A 14,936-nucleotide genomic window follows, 5' to 3' on the forward strand; every position below is an offset into this window, starting at 1 on the left:
CCCAGAACTTACTTATAACTGGAAGTTTGTACCTTTTGACCACTTTCACTCAATTTGCTCCACCGCCAGGTTGTTTTTCCCTTTTTATTTTTTTAAGATTTTATTTATTTATTTGACCGATAGCACAAGCAGGTGGAGCAGCAAAGGGAGAAGGAGAAGCAGGCTCTCTGCTGAGTAGGGAGCCCGATGCAGGGCTCAATTGCAGACCTAAGCTGAAGGCAGGTGCTTAACCAACTGAATGACCCGGGGAACCTCCCCAAGTTATTTTTTTAAATGAATTATTTTCTTTTTTTCTTTTTATGTTTTAAAGAGTTTATTTATTTATTCATGAGAGATGCATACAGAGAGAGAGAGGCGGAGACACAGGTAGAGGGAGAAGCAGGCTCCATGCAGGGAGCCCGATGTGGGACTCGATCCCGGGTCTCCAGGATCACGCCCTGAGCTGAAGGCGGTGCTAAACTGCTGAGCCACCCAGGCTGCCCTAAATGAATTCTTTTCTATTTAATGACATAGATAATATGTGAACATATTCTTATTTAAAATTTTTTTGAACATACAGATACAGTAAAAGACCTTTTTTTAAATTTTTTTTTTTTTTAGTAAAAGACCTTTGTGATGCAGTTTGGGATCTATTCTTTTCTACATTTTTCTGGGCACTGCACATATACATACAGACCTACAGAAGCTTAAGATTCATTTTGTGTATTTTTCCCCCACGTGTCAATGGAATAATTTGGGTGAGTATTGTTTCAAAATTTGTTTTCTTGACTTACCAATGTCTTGGAGGCCATGTATGTCAGAACTCGGAGACCTACCTGACTATTTAACTCCCATACGGTATTCCAAAGGATGATGTATTGTCATTTTTCATCATTCTTCAAATGCATTAATCATATTTCTTGCTTTCTGCATGTAATGATGCTTTGACGCCCTGAGATCTTTCTAATCCTAGAGAAACCACCTTTCCTAGGGCTCACTAATTACTAGAGATAGTAGACAAGTTGCCTGAGAACCCATCTTTCATGTACAAATCAACCAATCCAGAACCACACTCCCAACCACCCTACCTAACTCTCGCACACTAAGTCAATATTCCCCCTGCCCTAAATCACCCCAGGGCTAGGCACTGGACCACTAGACACCACCTGCTAGCCCAAAGCTTGCCAACATTGGCTAAGTTCAAATTTACCTACCCTAGCTTGCCCATTCCTTTCCAAGGAAACCACAACCAAGGTTCTGTGCCCTATTCTCCCCTCACTCCTTCCACCTCCTGACCGACCCTAGTGCTTCCCTGTGTGGCCTTGTGTGGTGTGGATTGCCCCTCCTCTTTGGAATTATAAGTAGTAAAACTTCTTTCAATGGCACTGGCTTCACTGTGTTGGCACCCACTCATCTCTAGAAATTAAGCCCCAGGTACAATCAAAACACTGAATGATAGACATTTAGAGGTTTCAGTTTCTCATGGTTACAGGAAAAGCTGCCATGATCATCTTTATAAATGCCTCTTTGTACAGATGAGTGAATATTTCTGCAGGAGGTGGAGCTGCCAGGTAATAATTAGCTAATTACTCCTTGATCTCCATGAGCAATGCCCCTCCAAACCCAGCCCCTGCTCCCCTGGCCTGTCCATTCCACAGCTATTGCATCCCAGAATGAATGAGACTCAAAATAATAGGGGTGGCTCCTGGAAAGGCTTGGTGAGTGCCAAAGACCCTCCACAGTATACAACATCTCCCCTGCTACCAGTCCTCCCTGTCTCCTGAACTTCCTTCCATTTGAAACTTAGCATCACCCGGTCAAAAGAGATTTCCCCTGGAAAGTAGAACATATCAGCCAGAAAGTCAGTGTGAGCTCTCTCAGAATCATGTCACATGGACAGAACATGAGGAGCTTCCGGGCTGGTCAATGCCTGGGGATTTGGGGAGCATGACATGCCTGCGGAGGATGCAGAAGCTCCATGCCCCTTCTCACATACCTCGCCACACATCTCTTCCATCCTGGTTCCAGAATTATATCCTTTTATAATAAACCAGTGATTCATTGATAATGTTGACCCTGCTTACTGGAAGGCAATGGGCTTCCTGAAGCTTCACTGCTGGGACTCCTGTGGGTGAGGCCAGCTGCGGGGCCTCTCCTCTTCAGCCTACACAGAGCTGCACCATTCAGACATGCCCTGCCACTGAGCTCTGGTGACACTGGCCCATCCAAGTGAGCCTGTGCATTACATCTCTTTGGCTTAAGATATTTAAATATCTCCCTATCTCCCAACCCACTCTAAAGTCTTCATTAAAACATCAAGAAGGAAGGAAGGAAGGAAGGAAGGAAGGAAGGAAGGAAGGAAGGAAGGAAGGAAGGTCGGTCATGGTTTTGGGGTCAGAAGACCCAAACAAGTCACTTTGCCTTTCTGAGTTTTGGTTTCCTCACCTCCAGAATATATATAATTCACATAATAATAAAATAATGTGTATAAAGTCCCTCACCCCTAGGTATGTTAAAAACAAAAGCAAAACAAAAACAAGGCATGCCCTGTGTTCTCTACATGCCCCTCCAGACCAGCCCTCCCTTCTGTGCCCAGGGAAGTGCCTGGGCTTCTCTGCTGTCTGGTTTCCACTTGGGTTTGGCCAGTGGAAGCACCAGCAGAAGACCGGTGTTGAAAGGAAGAGAGGGGTTGGGTACTTATTGCCCTGGCTCCCTCCTCCCCACTAGCTGGGCTGACTGTGCAGAGCTCTACCTAAGGCCACAGTTGGTTTCCTACACCTACCATTCGCCCCTCCAGGCTAACAGAGGCCAGGGCTTCCTGCTGTTGCTCGCCCTGGGTGCACCTCCATCCCTTGACCCTACCAACCCCTTTAGAGATTAAAGCCCTTCATTAAACTCTCTCTCCAGGTGCCCCTTCTGGCAGGCCATCTGTTTCCTGCTGGAACGGTGACTGATGCAAGGAGCAAGTTTCCCTGTTATTATCAAGGTGTTCTCTCCATCTGTCCCTCCCCACCCTGCTGCAGAAAGAAAGTCCCTGTATCCCTAAATGCTTTGGTGCCCTAAACCTCTTCCTGAGTTTTATAAGATCGGAGTTTTGTCTGCCCAGCCCTCTTCCTACCAGCCCAGGTGTCCAGGCTCTGGGACCCTGACTCACACCAGTAAACCCATCTGGGACCAGCGGATATACCAGTATCTTCGCTGATCCTGAGAGCTAGGAGGTCAGTGGCTCTGCAGGCTCTCCTTCAGGCATTAGTAGTAATAATAGCAGTCACCGGGTACTAAGTGCCTATTATATGAACAGGTCCTGTAACTAGAACTTTCATTCATTCAGCAAATATTTAGTCACTGATGCCAGGTACCATTCAAAGCCCTGGGGATATAGCAATGAACACACACACAAGGATGCTGCCCTCTTGGAGCCCTTAGGACACGGGCTTCTGTTGTCCTAGTTATTCCCTGACGAAGGATGTTGAGGTCCAGAAACTTGCCAAAGGCACTCAGCTGGTAAGTGGCTGAGCCAGAATCTGAACCCAGAACCACCCGCCAGGAGCCATCATCTCCAAAAAATACAGGAGGATCAGGACCTCCTGTTGGGACGTGCAAAACCCCAACTCTCAGAGAGAGAGGACCTGGGAGGAGGGTGCTCTGGGCTCGGGTGGTGGGGGGTCAGGGGGGACATGGGGCTCCCATCTGTATTCCAGATGCCTGCCGTGACTAAAACATAGGGTCGGGGCCCCGGGATGACACAACCAGGGAAGGACGCTCTGTGAAATGGTGCTCCTAGCTATTACTTGTTTGTAATTTCCTTCTTGACGTAACATTTGTGAGTCATGGTCTCAGAACTTGTCTAGTTTCACAATCCGCATAGAGGATTGCAGACACTGTCATGACTCCTGCCAGCACATTCATTTTTCTTCGTTTGGGACCTCAGGGATTGATTTTGGAAGGTTGGTGGGAGCAAGGCAAGAAAAGGTAAGTGCAAAACTTCGTGTGCCCCTCCAGGGCCGGTTGCGCCATGGGTCCGGAATGGCTAAACATCTGGCCAGAGCTTCCTCTCCCCAAACACAAGCAGACATCCATTTAGTCGAGCACCGACTGTGGGCAGACCATGGATGAGGCAAAGGTGGGCGATGGTTAAAACCACAGGCTTCAGGGATCCCTGGGTGGCGCAGCGGTTTAGCGCCTGCCTTTGGCCCAGGGCGCGATCCTGGACACCCGGGATCGAATCCCACGTCGGGCTCCCAGTGCGTGGAGCCTGCTTCTCCCTCTGCCTGTGTCTCTGCCTCTCTCTCTCTCTCTCTGTGACTATCATAAATAAATAAAAATTAAAAAAAAAAAACCCACAGGCTTCAGATCGACTGGATTCAAGTTCCAGATCAAGCACCTTCAGGCAGGGCAGTTCACTCCCCTAAGCCTCAGTTTCCTTACTTGTAGAATAGGGGAAACGATAGTGCCTACCTGACAGGGTTGCTATGAGGATTAAACAGAGCAGCACATCTAAATGTTTGGAAGAGGATGTGGCGTGTTGCAGGTGTGCGTGCCACGTGAAGCATGAGTACCATCAGCAAACACAAGTCGGGAACAAACACGTGAACGTGTGCACGTCACATGTGTGTATTTATAGTAATAACTGAACTGTACTGCAGGTGGACACTGGGGTAATCACTCTTCTGCCTTCCTGCTGCGCTCTGGCATTTACGCAGCACACTTGGCAATCACAGAGAATCACCAGCGTTAATCCTCTCGCTCCTCACCTCTCTGCGGTCTCCGTTCAAATATTGCCCCTTTAGAGGATCCTGTCCAATCGCCCAATCTAACTAGAAACGTTTCTACGCCATTGCCCCTTCTCTTCCTACCATAGAACTTACTCTGATATATTCCCATTGACTTACCTGTTCCGTGTTTAGGATCGGCCCCTGCCACACAAATGTTAAGTTTCCAGAAGAAAGGGAGTCTGACATCCTGGTCCTGCCTCAATTCCCAAAGCAAAGTATGATGCCCGGCATATAGTAGGTGCTTTGAATGTTAGTTCAAAGAACAACTTATAAAACAAAACAAAACAAAACAAAACAAACAAAAACACAACAACAACTTATATGGGCAGCCCGGGTGGCTCAGCGGTTTAGCTCCATCTTCAACCCAGGGCCTGATCCTGGAGACCCCAGATCGAGTCCCACGTCAGGCTCCCTGCATGGAGCCTGCTTCTCCCTCTGCCTGTGTCTCTGCCTGCCTCTCTTTCTGTGTGTGTGTCTCTCATGAATAAGTAAAAAAAAGAAAGAAAGAAAGAAAAAAAAAGAACAACTTATACATTCCACCTTCCCAGGAGTTGTTTTCCTAATCCCTGCTTTCCCAGGGGAAGGTGATGAAGCTCTCCAGCAGGCTGGTTGCATGTGTAGCCTCAAGCATGCCGGGGGTGAGCGGGGGAAACGGTCACTGACTTGGCCTCACCTTGCACCTGAGCTGTGCCCGGGAGAGTGGAGGGATGCGGTGGTGATTGTCAGGTGCGGGGATCAGGGCCATCTGCCCGCACCCTCTGCTGGCACCCTGGCTCCCAGTTCTAGCCCTGATTCACGAGGAGAGCATGGAGGGGCTGCTGCTTCTCACTTGGCCTGTTTTTTATCTAGAAAACAAAAAGGGTAGAATAGAACCGGAGGGCTTGCTTTTTGGTTTCTTTCAAACTGAGATATGATTCACATACCATGAAGGATCAAAGGGTTTTTTTTTTTTTTTAACTTTCTTTTGCCACAAAATCTTTTCTTCAGAAATTAAGCTTTATAAGTAGATCCAATACGTAAACAAGATGGAAATGGGGGTGCTTCAGAACCTGGCCTGCTTAGCGTACCCCTTGCTCCCACCATGCCGCCCCCTCCCCACCCTCAGTGGCCTCGGAGCCATTTCAGTAGGATCCCAGGGCTCGGAGGAACCCGGTTTGACAACCACTGGACAGGAGTCGCTCTTTAGGGTCCCTCCAAGGTGCAGAAGCCCTAGGGAGCGGCGAGGGGCCCTGCTCTCCCAATTTGCAGATGTGAGTTGTTCCTTGAGCTGCGGTCCAGCTGCCTCCCAAGGGTCATGAGAAAGAAGGCAAGGGCAGGCCCAGGGCGCAGGAAGCGTAGCCGGCCAGCTGGGAGGCAGGGACAGGCACTGGTACCGTGGCCTCCTGGATGGGCTGGTGACATCACAACCCCAGGAAGCAGCTGCCCGAGAGGCCCTCGCTGTCCCTCAGGCCCCCTCTGGGAAAATCAGCCACCAGCTGTTGCAGTCCTTTCTCACTCGCTTGCTGCTCTGGACTGTCCCCTCCTGAACCTTCATCTCCAGCGGTGGCGGCGGCGGCCACTTCCTCTCGTGAAGGACCTACTGTGCACCGAGCGGCACCGCCCTTATAGCACGCGCGATCCGGGTCCTCACATCCATGTTATGAAGTAGGGACCCGCACCATCCCCATTTTACAGATGCCAAACTCAAGGCTCAGAGGGCAAGACAGATGGCAGAAGGCAAACTCCAGAGTCAGGATTTGAATCTGGTTCTGGCTGACTCACCCTATGCTCTCATTGTCAGGTTCAAAGCAGAAAAATGCAGGGTGCAAGGTGAGATCGTAAATTCCAAACCCAGCTTTTTTTTTTTTTTTTAAGATTTTATTTATTTATTCACGAGAGACACACAGAGAGAGGGGCAGAAACACAGGCAGAGGGAGAAGCAGGCTCCATGCAGGGAGCCCGATGTGGGGCTCGATCCCCGGTCTCCAGGATCACGCCCTGGGCTGAAGGCGGCGCTAAACCGCTGAGCTACCCGGGCTGCCCATCTTTTCTTTTCTTTTTTTTTTAAAGATTTGTATTTACTTATTTGAGAGAAAGAGAGGAGGCGGGGAGCACAGGGGGAGAGGCAGAGGGAGAGGGAGAAGCAGCCACTTCTTGGAGCAGAGAGCCTCATGCGGGGCTCCATCCCAGACCCTGGGATCATGACTTGAGCAGAAGGAAGATGCATAACAGACTGAGCCCCCTAGGCGCCCCCCAGACGCCCCCACCCCATTGGTTTCTTTTCTTAATGAGTGTTCCTGGCCTATTACCCAGGCTGTCTTAGGATGCCTGGAAAGGGCTTACCACACTGCTTGGCATTCTCTACACATGTTAGCTATACGTGAAAGACTACACTTAATCATGATGAAAAAATAAAATAAAATGGGGAAAAAAGAGGTTAGTTGTAACTATGACTCTCTCCATTTTGCACAGAAAGAACCCGAGGCTCAGAAGAGCAGAGTCATCCATCAAGACCACAGAACAGGTAGGTGCCAAAGCCGGAGGGTGGGACCCCAGAGTTGAGGCTGCTTCCATTAAGCCCTGAATTTCGGGACGCCTGGGTGGCTCAGTGATTGAGCATCTGCCTTTGGCTCAGGGTGTGATCCCGGGGCCCGGTACTCGTGGGGCTCCCCACGGGGGGCCTGCTTCTCCCTCCGCCTGTGTCTCTGCCTCTCTCTCTCTCTGTGTCTCTCATGAATAAATAAATAAAATCTTTAAGAAAACAAATAAGCCCTGAATTTCTTAGCTAAGATTATCCCCCACTCACACCCCGTATTAGTCTCCTTGGACTGCTGTACCAAAGGACCACAAAGTTGGTGGTTTAAAACAATAGAAATGGATTCTCTCACAGTTCTGGAGGCCAGCAGTTGAAAAGCAAGGTCTCAGCAGGGTTGGTTTCCTCTGAAGACTCTGAGAAAGAATCCTCACTTCCAGCTTGTGGTGGCTGCCAGCATTGGTACCGTTCCTTGTCTTTGGGCCCCACGATTCCAATCTTTGCCTCGGTCTTCACTAGCCCTTCTTCTCTCTATGTTTCTGGGTCTCAGATCTCTCATTTCCTGTATAAGGACACCGGTCCTTGGATTTAGGGCTCACCCTAAGTATAGGATGATCCTGTTTTTTTGTTTTTGTTTTTTTAAGATTTTATTTATTCATGAGAGACACATACAGAGAGAGAGGCAGAGACACAGGCAGAGGGAGAAGCAGGCTCCATGCAGGGAGCCTGACATGGGACTCGATCCGGGGTCTCCAGGATCACGCCCTGGGCCAAAAGCAGTGCTAAACCACTGAGCCACCCGGGCTGCCAGGATGATTCTGTTTTGAGAGCCTTAATTACATCTCTAAATAGCCTATTTCCAACTAGAGTCACATTCGCAGGTACCAGGGTTAGAATTTGGACATATCTCCTGGGGGGGACATAGTTCAACACACTACATCACCACTACTCCTCTAGTTCAGCAAATCACTGAGCACCAACAATGTGCCAGCCTTCAACCCACCAGGCATGTTACATTCATGGTCTAGGGGGAGAGGCAGACAGACACACATAATGGTGGGATTTTTTTTTTTTTTAAGATTTCACTTATTTATTCATGAGACACACACACACACAGAGGCAGAGACACAGGCAGAGGGAGAAGCGGCTCCATGCAGGGAGCCGATGTGGGACTTGATCCCGGGACTCCAGGATCACGCCCTGGGCCAAAGGCAGGCCTAAACCCCTGAGCCACCCACGCATCCCATGGTGGGATGGTTTTTAAATTAAGCATACAAATAAAGACTATGAACCACAAAAGAAAGCAAGTAATAATGTCTGGAATGGAATGAAGAAGGGAACATGGTATGTGTCCTATCAATCAATAGATATTTAGGGGCACCTGGGTGGCTCAGTCAGTTGGGTGTCTGTCTTTTTGGCTCAGGACGTGATCCCAGAGTGTCGGGATGGAGCCCCGCATCGGGCTCCCTGCTCTGCGGGGAGCCTGTTTCTCCTCCTCCCCCTGCCTGCAGCTCCCTCTGCTTGTACTGTCTCTCTTTGCCAAATAAATAGATGAAATCTTAAAAAAAAAATTTTTTTTAGCAGGATATATTTATTAAACACCATGTACAAGATTCCTAGGGAAAAAATATATGTCTGAAGACAAGCAACACAGAACTGAAGAATGAGCCTGAACCTTAGCTTTGGAGGCAGAAAGACCACAAAGGCAGGCTTTAACCTATCTGTGCCTCTGTTTTCTCACTTGTAAAATGGGGATACTAACAGCACTTGCCTCACAGTTATTACTGTATTGAAGTGAAATCATTCAAGCATTCAGTCAGCGAATATTTATTGTACATCTTCTATGGGCCAGGCATGTAATGTATAGTAAGGAGTTAAGAAGATGCCTGACACCATAACCACTTAATGTCAGTCCTTATGCTCTTTGTCCTAATTCACAAGTTAGGTTAAAGTTTGGGACAGAAATACGTGAGAGGTCACAAGGCAGGACAGGCTAAAAGCCAAGAAGAGAGCACGAGATCTGTGCATTTAGGAATAGTGGGGACACAGCCAGGAGGTCTGCAAATGCTTCCTGGGGGAAACGGGCTTGGAATCAGACCCTGAAAGATAGATAAGAAGGGGAGGAGGGAAGACTCTCTGGGGCAACAGTGGCATGAAAGTAAGATCCGGGTGTGAGGAAATCGGTTGGTAAGAAAAGCAGGTTTGGGCTAGACCCTTCCTGCAGCATTCTCGGCTTTTGGGTGGGGGGCAGCTAGAGCACCAGTGAAAGAAATTTCTAAACCCAAAAGGAGCGATCAAGGGTAAGCACAGAGGAGACTGTACTTAACCATATCACAAGTGTTTGCATTTCTTTAAATTTTGCTCCAATGTTAGTATCACTTTTTCTGCAGGGCATTTCCTGCAGGGACTAGTTCCATACATTTCTAGTAATTTAGCTTGCGTGTCTTTCCTATTCAGCAAGGCTCCTTGAAGGCAGAGGCTGCCTCTTAGCCCAGTGCAACCCTGGTGTCCGGCTCAGCAAGCACTCAATAAGCATTTCGTTGAGTGAATAAATACTGCGATATTTCTGTTTTACGCAGGAGCGTGAAACTTTGGAGGGCATGCTAAAATTAACGTTTCCTAACCTGGGGGCAAGTCATCTTGATCTGCACCATCTCCAAGCCAGGCAGGATTGTTTAGTTGGAGACAGCTACTAGACAGCTGGAATGACCAGCCTGGAATTTAGCAGGACAGAGCCATACAGAGGCCTTGCTAAACTAAACCTTACGAGCTCACATCGGTTGAGGTGGTGTTGCTTTAAACTCAGCCAACCAAAGGTAGATGCAAAAGACTTTCTTAAAACAAGCCAGCACCTTGAGACTTGAAACAGAACAGAAAGGGAATTCATAGGACTCAGCCTTGTCTCCTGGCTGGAGACCCTGAGATCTGGGGATGCTGGCTAGGCTCTGTGTTGAGATAAGAAATGCCAGCTTCTTTAAGGTTTATTTTGTTTTTGGAGCCACCAGATCCAGTGGGCGGATCATGCCTTGAAATAGAAGCATCTCGAAAAGCCTGTGAATCATTTCTTAGTGCCGGCCTGCAAGGTTTCATATCCTGTTCTCGGCATTACCTTGGGTGCTGTGAGCGTGTGTGCGCGCGTGTGTGTATTGTTTTCGGGGTTGTTTGCTTAGGATTTGGTTTTGAAACTTTTACTTTCTTTTAATAGCTTCTTTCTTTCTTTCTTTCTTTCTTTCTTTCTTTCTTTCTTTTCTTTCTTTCTTTTTTTAAAGCTGGAAGAATTTTTCAAATGGTTTTTGCGAGAAAGTTCAAACCCTGGAATGACTAAGTCTCTGGAAGAATTTGGACTTTGTGAGGGGAATTTGTTGGTATTTGGTATGAATCACCCGGTCACTGATTTCTGCAGTGAGAAGATCTTTTGGAAAGCTTTTAGGTCAACCCCCCCAGTTCACACATGGGAAACTGAGGCTCGGGGAGGTGAGGGGCCAAGGCCACACAGCATGTCAATGGAAGAGAGGAGACTAGAATGTAGGTCTGACTCCCTGGAACCAGCTTCGAGTTTGCGAGAAGCTCTCATGCACACAGTCTACATTTAGGTGGGCACATCTTCAAGATCAATAAAGGAACAGAAAGAGAAAGAGGGTTCTGAAGTGTTGCAATTCAAAGAGTGTAGGTTTAGAAGGGGCAGAGAAGGGAATGAATGTGTGAAGGCATTCTGTATGCATTACCCAGTTTAATCCTCCCCAGATCCTATTAGAGCAGTGGTTCTCAACCAGGGTTGATTTTGCTCCCAGGGGACGTTTGGCAAGGTCTGAAGATGCTTTTGTTTGTCACAACTTCTGAAGCGGGTTTGCTACTGCATCTCTCAGGTAGGGGCCAGGGACGCCACTAAAATCCTATAACGCACAGGACAGCCCCCACAGCAAATGTCAGATGTCAGTAGTTCCGGGGCTGGGAAGCCCTGCTCTGATGAGGACACTGAAATCCGCTATCTCAATTTAACAGTTGAGAAAGCAGAGGCTCAGAAAGTATAGCCACTCATGGGGTCTTAGGCAAATTCCCTCACTTCTCTGTGCTTCATTTTCTCACATCTATAAGATGGAGCTAACACCACTTGTTACGATGTTTAAGCAAGTTAACATCTGTCAATCACTTAGAACAGTGCCTGGCATATATTATTATATGACTTGTTGCTAAAAAGGTAATAATAATGAAAATGGGCCAGCACACACAAAAAATAAGTGGAAGAATTATAATGAAAGTCTAGGGGTCACTTAAGGGCATGGGAGCTAGAAGATGGAAGAGCTTCTGGGGTGTGCAGGGTTTTGTGAACAGGTGAGGCACGTGGCTGCCCAGGTGACATTTCCATCCTCGTGGCCATGAAGTTTTCCTTCCCAAAACTGCTACCTTAAATGCAACTTCATCTTTTTATGTTAAAATGATATGCACTGTTAAACATGAATACCTTGGGCAAGCCTGACACAGCGAGCCACTACGAGCCATCAGTAACTGCTCGTGATAGATTGGTTGACGAGTTCCTTCCCAGCAAGGCGGCTTGCCATTCCCCGCCAGCACCCCTGAACCACCAGTCATGCCCACACCCACCAGCACCAACCCCACATCCTGCCCCCACTTGCACCCCATATGAAGACCTCCTCCCGACCTTCCCACCTTCGGCTCTGACAGCCCTTTCACCCAGCCCGGGGCCCAGTCCCTGCTCATTTACTTTGGCCCTCTAATCCTGGCCTCAATCAAGGATCCTATTCCTCCCCTGGCGGCTGACACCTGCCAGCTCTCTGAGTGGTGACCATGGCCTGCCTGCTCAGCCCAAGTCTCTCAGGGCACTGGGATGGAAACCGGGCACGGATGTCTCCCCTCTGCCTGGGATCCACCTCACAAGCCCGTCCTTTACTACAACAGGTGACACTGACCGAGAATTTTAAGCTAAGTATCTCCTGTGCTTACAATAGTTCTCACCAGCTGTGCCCCACTCTCTCAATCCCAGATCTCACTGGGCTAAAATCAAGGTGTTCGCAGGTTCAGTGTTCCCTTCTGGAGGCTCTAGAAAAGGATCCATTTCCTTGCCTTTTCCACTGTCTAGAAGCCACTGACATTCCTTGGTTCATGGTCCATTCTTCCATTTTCAAAGCCAGCAGCATGGCACCTCTCTGACCCTGTTTCCATGTCATCTCTTTCTCTGACTCTCCCCTTCTGTCTCCCTCTTCCACTTTTAAGGACGCTTGTGATACATTGCACCCCAAAAATAATCCGGGATACCTTTCCTATTTTAAGATCAGCTGATTAGCGACCTTCTGCAACCTCAGTTTCCACGTGCCATGTAACAGAGCACATGCACAGGTTCCAGGGATGAGGATGCAGACATCTTTGGAGAGGTCATTAAACTGCTGGCCACATTAACCAGCAGAGAGTGGTGGGAACCATGACAATCCAGACAACACATCCTCCTCCTAATCCAGGGAGCTGCCCCAGCTGATTTCATCACACATGAATACAGGTTCACTATGGCTGGATCTACCGATATTTATTTACTTACTTACTTACTTACTTACTTACTTATTTATTTATTTATTTATTTATTTATTTATTTATTTATTTATTTTCTTCTTTTCTTTTTTAAAGATTTTATTTATTTATTCATATCAGACACACACACACAGAGAGAGAGGAAGGCAGAGACACAGGCAGAGGGAGAAGCAGGCTCCATGCAGGGAGGCCGACGTGGGACTCAATCCCGGGTCTCCAGGATCACACCCCGGGCCGAAGGCGGTGCTAAACCGGCTGGGCCCCTGGGGCTGCCTTCTTTTTCTTTCTTTTTCCTTTTCCTTTTCCTTTTCCTTTTTCTTTCCTTTCTTTCCTTTCCTTTCTCTTTCTTTTAGAGTAGGCTCCATGCCCAGCATGGAGCCCAACATGGGGTTTGAGCTCATGACCCTGAGATCCAGATCTGAGCTGAGATCAAGAATTGGATGCTTAACCAACTAAGCCACCCAGGTGTCCCTGGGTCTACCAGCATTTCAAATGAATCTGGAAATTTAGTGTTTCAGGTGAAATTTTCCAATTTTGAAATAATTTGTTAAGGCCCCCTCAATTTTTTTTTTATGGGCTAGGTTTGGCCTGAGGCCACTCAGGTGTGACCTCCAGATCCACCTTCACCCTATCAGCTGTAGTGAGACAATGAGATGTTCTCTGGATTTACAGGCTCTGCAGGCTCTGGGGTATGAGGAACAAGCTGCGGTGGGAGGGAATGTGGTCAGGAGCATCGCGGGGTACCGGTGGGGATTCCTGGGGGGAAGTTTGGAGGGAGAGGGGACCAACCATTTCCCTAAGGGACCAACCATCACCTGCAGGAAGCAGTGATGCATCAAAGGGTACAGGAAATCAGGCAGAGGCTGACCTGAAGAAATCAACCAGAGTAAGGTAGGCTTTATGCCTCATGACTTCAGAACAAATTAAGCACACACTTTCTAATTTCAAAAGGTATCAGTTCTTCCCTTCCCCTTGAAAAAACTAGCAAGACTGGCAGGTTGGGGGATGGCAGGAATGGGGGGTGAGAAGGAGGCTTTTCACCGTGTGCCTTTTCATGCTTTCTGAATTTTGAGTCAGGTGTGTTCCCTATTTAAAACATTACATTGAGATCCTCTTATAAATTTAAAAATATTTCCATATACGATAGTTCATGTGAAAGGTATAAACATAAATATAGTTGTCATGGTGACTCTACTGCACTCCCATGAAGATGATATGTGTGACCTCATTGCAAACAGGTTTAGAAATGGTGAAATGGGGACGCCTAGGTGGCTCAGTGGTTCAGGGACCCCAGGATCAAGTTCCACATCAGGCTCCTCATGGGGAGTCTGCTTGTCCCTCTGCCTGTGTCTCTGCCTCTCTCTCATGTATCTCATGAATAAATAAAATCTTTAAAAAAATGGTGAAATGTTGAAAAATTCCTTTGAACTTATCATCTTACTGCTGCTTTTCCTTATCCTCACACACCAGGACTTCAGGAAACCAGACTGGAGTTTTCTTTTTTAAGAAGTGTCTACACCCAATGTGGGGCTCGAACTCACAACCCTGAGACTGGGGTCTTCTTGAGTTCTATTCTATTCCATTCTCAATGGCAAAAAGCAGGGTGCCTGGCTGGCTCAGGCAGTAGAGCAACTCTTGGTCTTGGGGTTATGAGTTCAAGCCCCACATTGGCCTAGAGTCTACTTTTTTTTTTTTAAGATTTTATTTATTTATTCATAAGAGACACACACAGAGAGAGAATGAGAGAGGCAGAGACACAGGCAGAGGGAGAAGCAGGCCCCAGGCAGGGAGCCCAACGTGAGACTAGATTCCGGGTCTCCAGGATCACGCCCTGGGCAGAAGGCGGCACTAAACCGCTGAGCCACCTGGGCTGCCCTGGCCTAGAGTTTACTTAAAGAAATAAATAAATGGCAAGAAGCTAAGGCTCTGACATCATTTGGCTTGTCCTTCCCACACTGAGTGACCTTGAGCAACATACCTAATTTCTTTGAACCTTAGTTTCTGCATCTGTAAAATGGGAATAATAATACCAACATCATGGGTTGTGATGAAGATTAATGAGTTAATGTAAAGTTAAATGTAAATGTAAAGTTCCTGAAACAAAGAAATCAGCACCCATACACATTGAC

At 47.7% G+C, this 14,936-nt stretch overlaps 1 long non-coding RNA gene across 1 annotated transcript; it reads left to right on the forward strand.

Annotated features, from left to right (window-relative positions):
- The first annotated feature begins 3,844 nt into the window (after positions 1 to 3,844).
- Positions 3,845 to 10,890, forward strand: LOC118353929 (uncharacterized). Its single transcript, XR_004813626.2, has 3 exons — positions 3,845 to 3,951; positions 7,206 to 7,257; positions 10,536 to 10,890. It is a non-coding gene; the product is annotated as an uncharacterized LOC118353929 (long non-coding RNA).
- The last annotated feature ends 4,046 nt before the right edge of the window (positions 10,891 to 14,936 follow it).

The sequence above is a fragment of the Canis lupus genome, chromosome 2 (assembly GCF_003254725.2).
Source record: "Canis lupus dingo isolate Sandy chromosome 2, ASM325472v2, whole genome shotgun sequence".
NCBI lineage: Eukaryota > Metazoa > Chordata > Mammalia > Carnivora > Canidae > Canis > Canis lupus.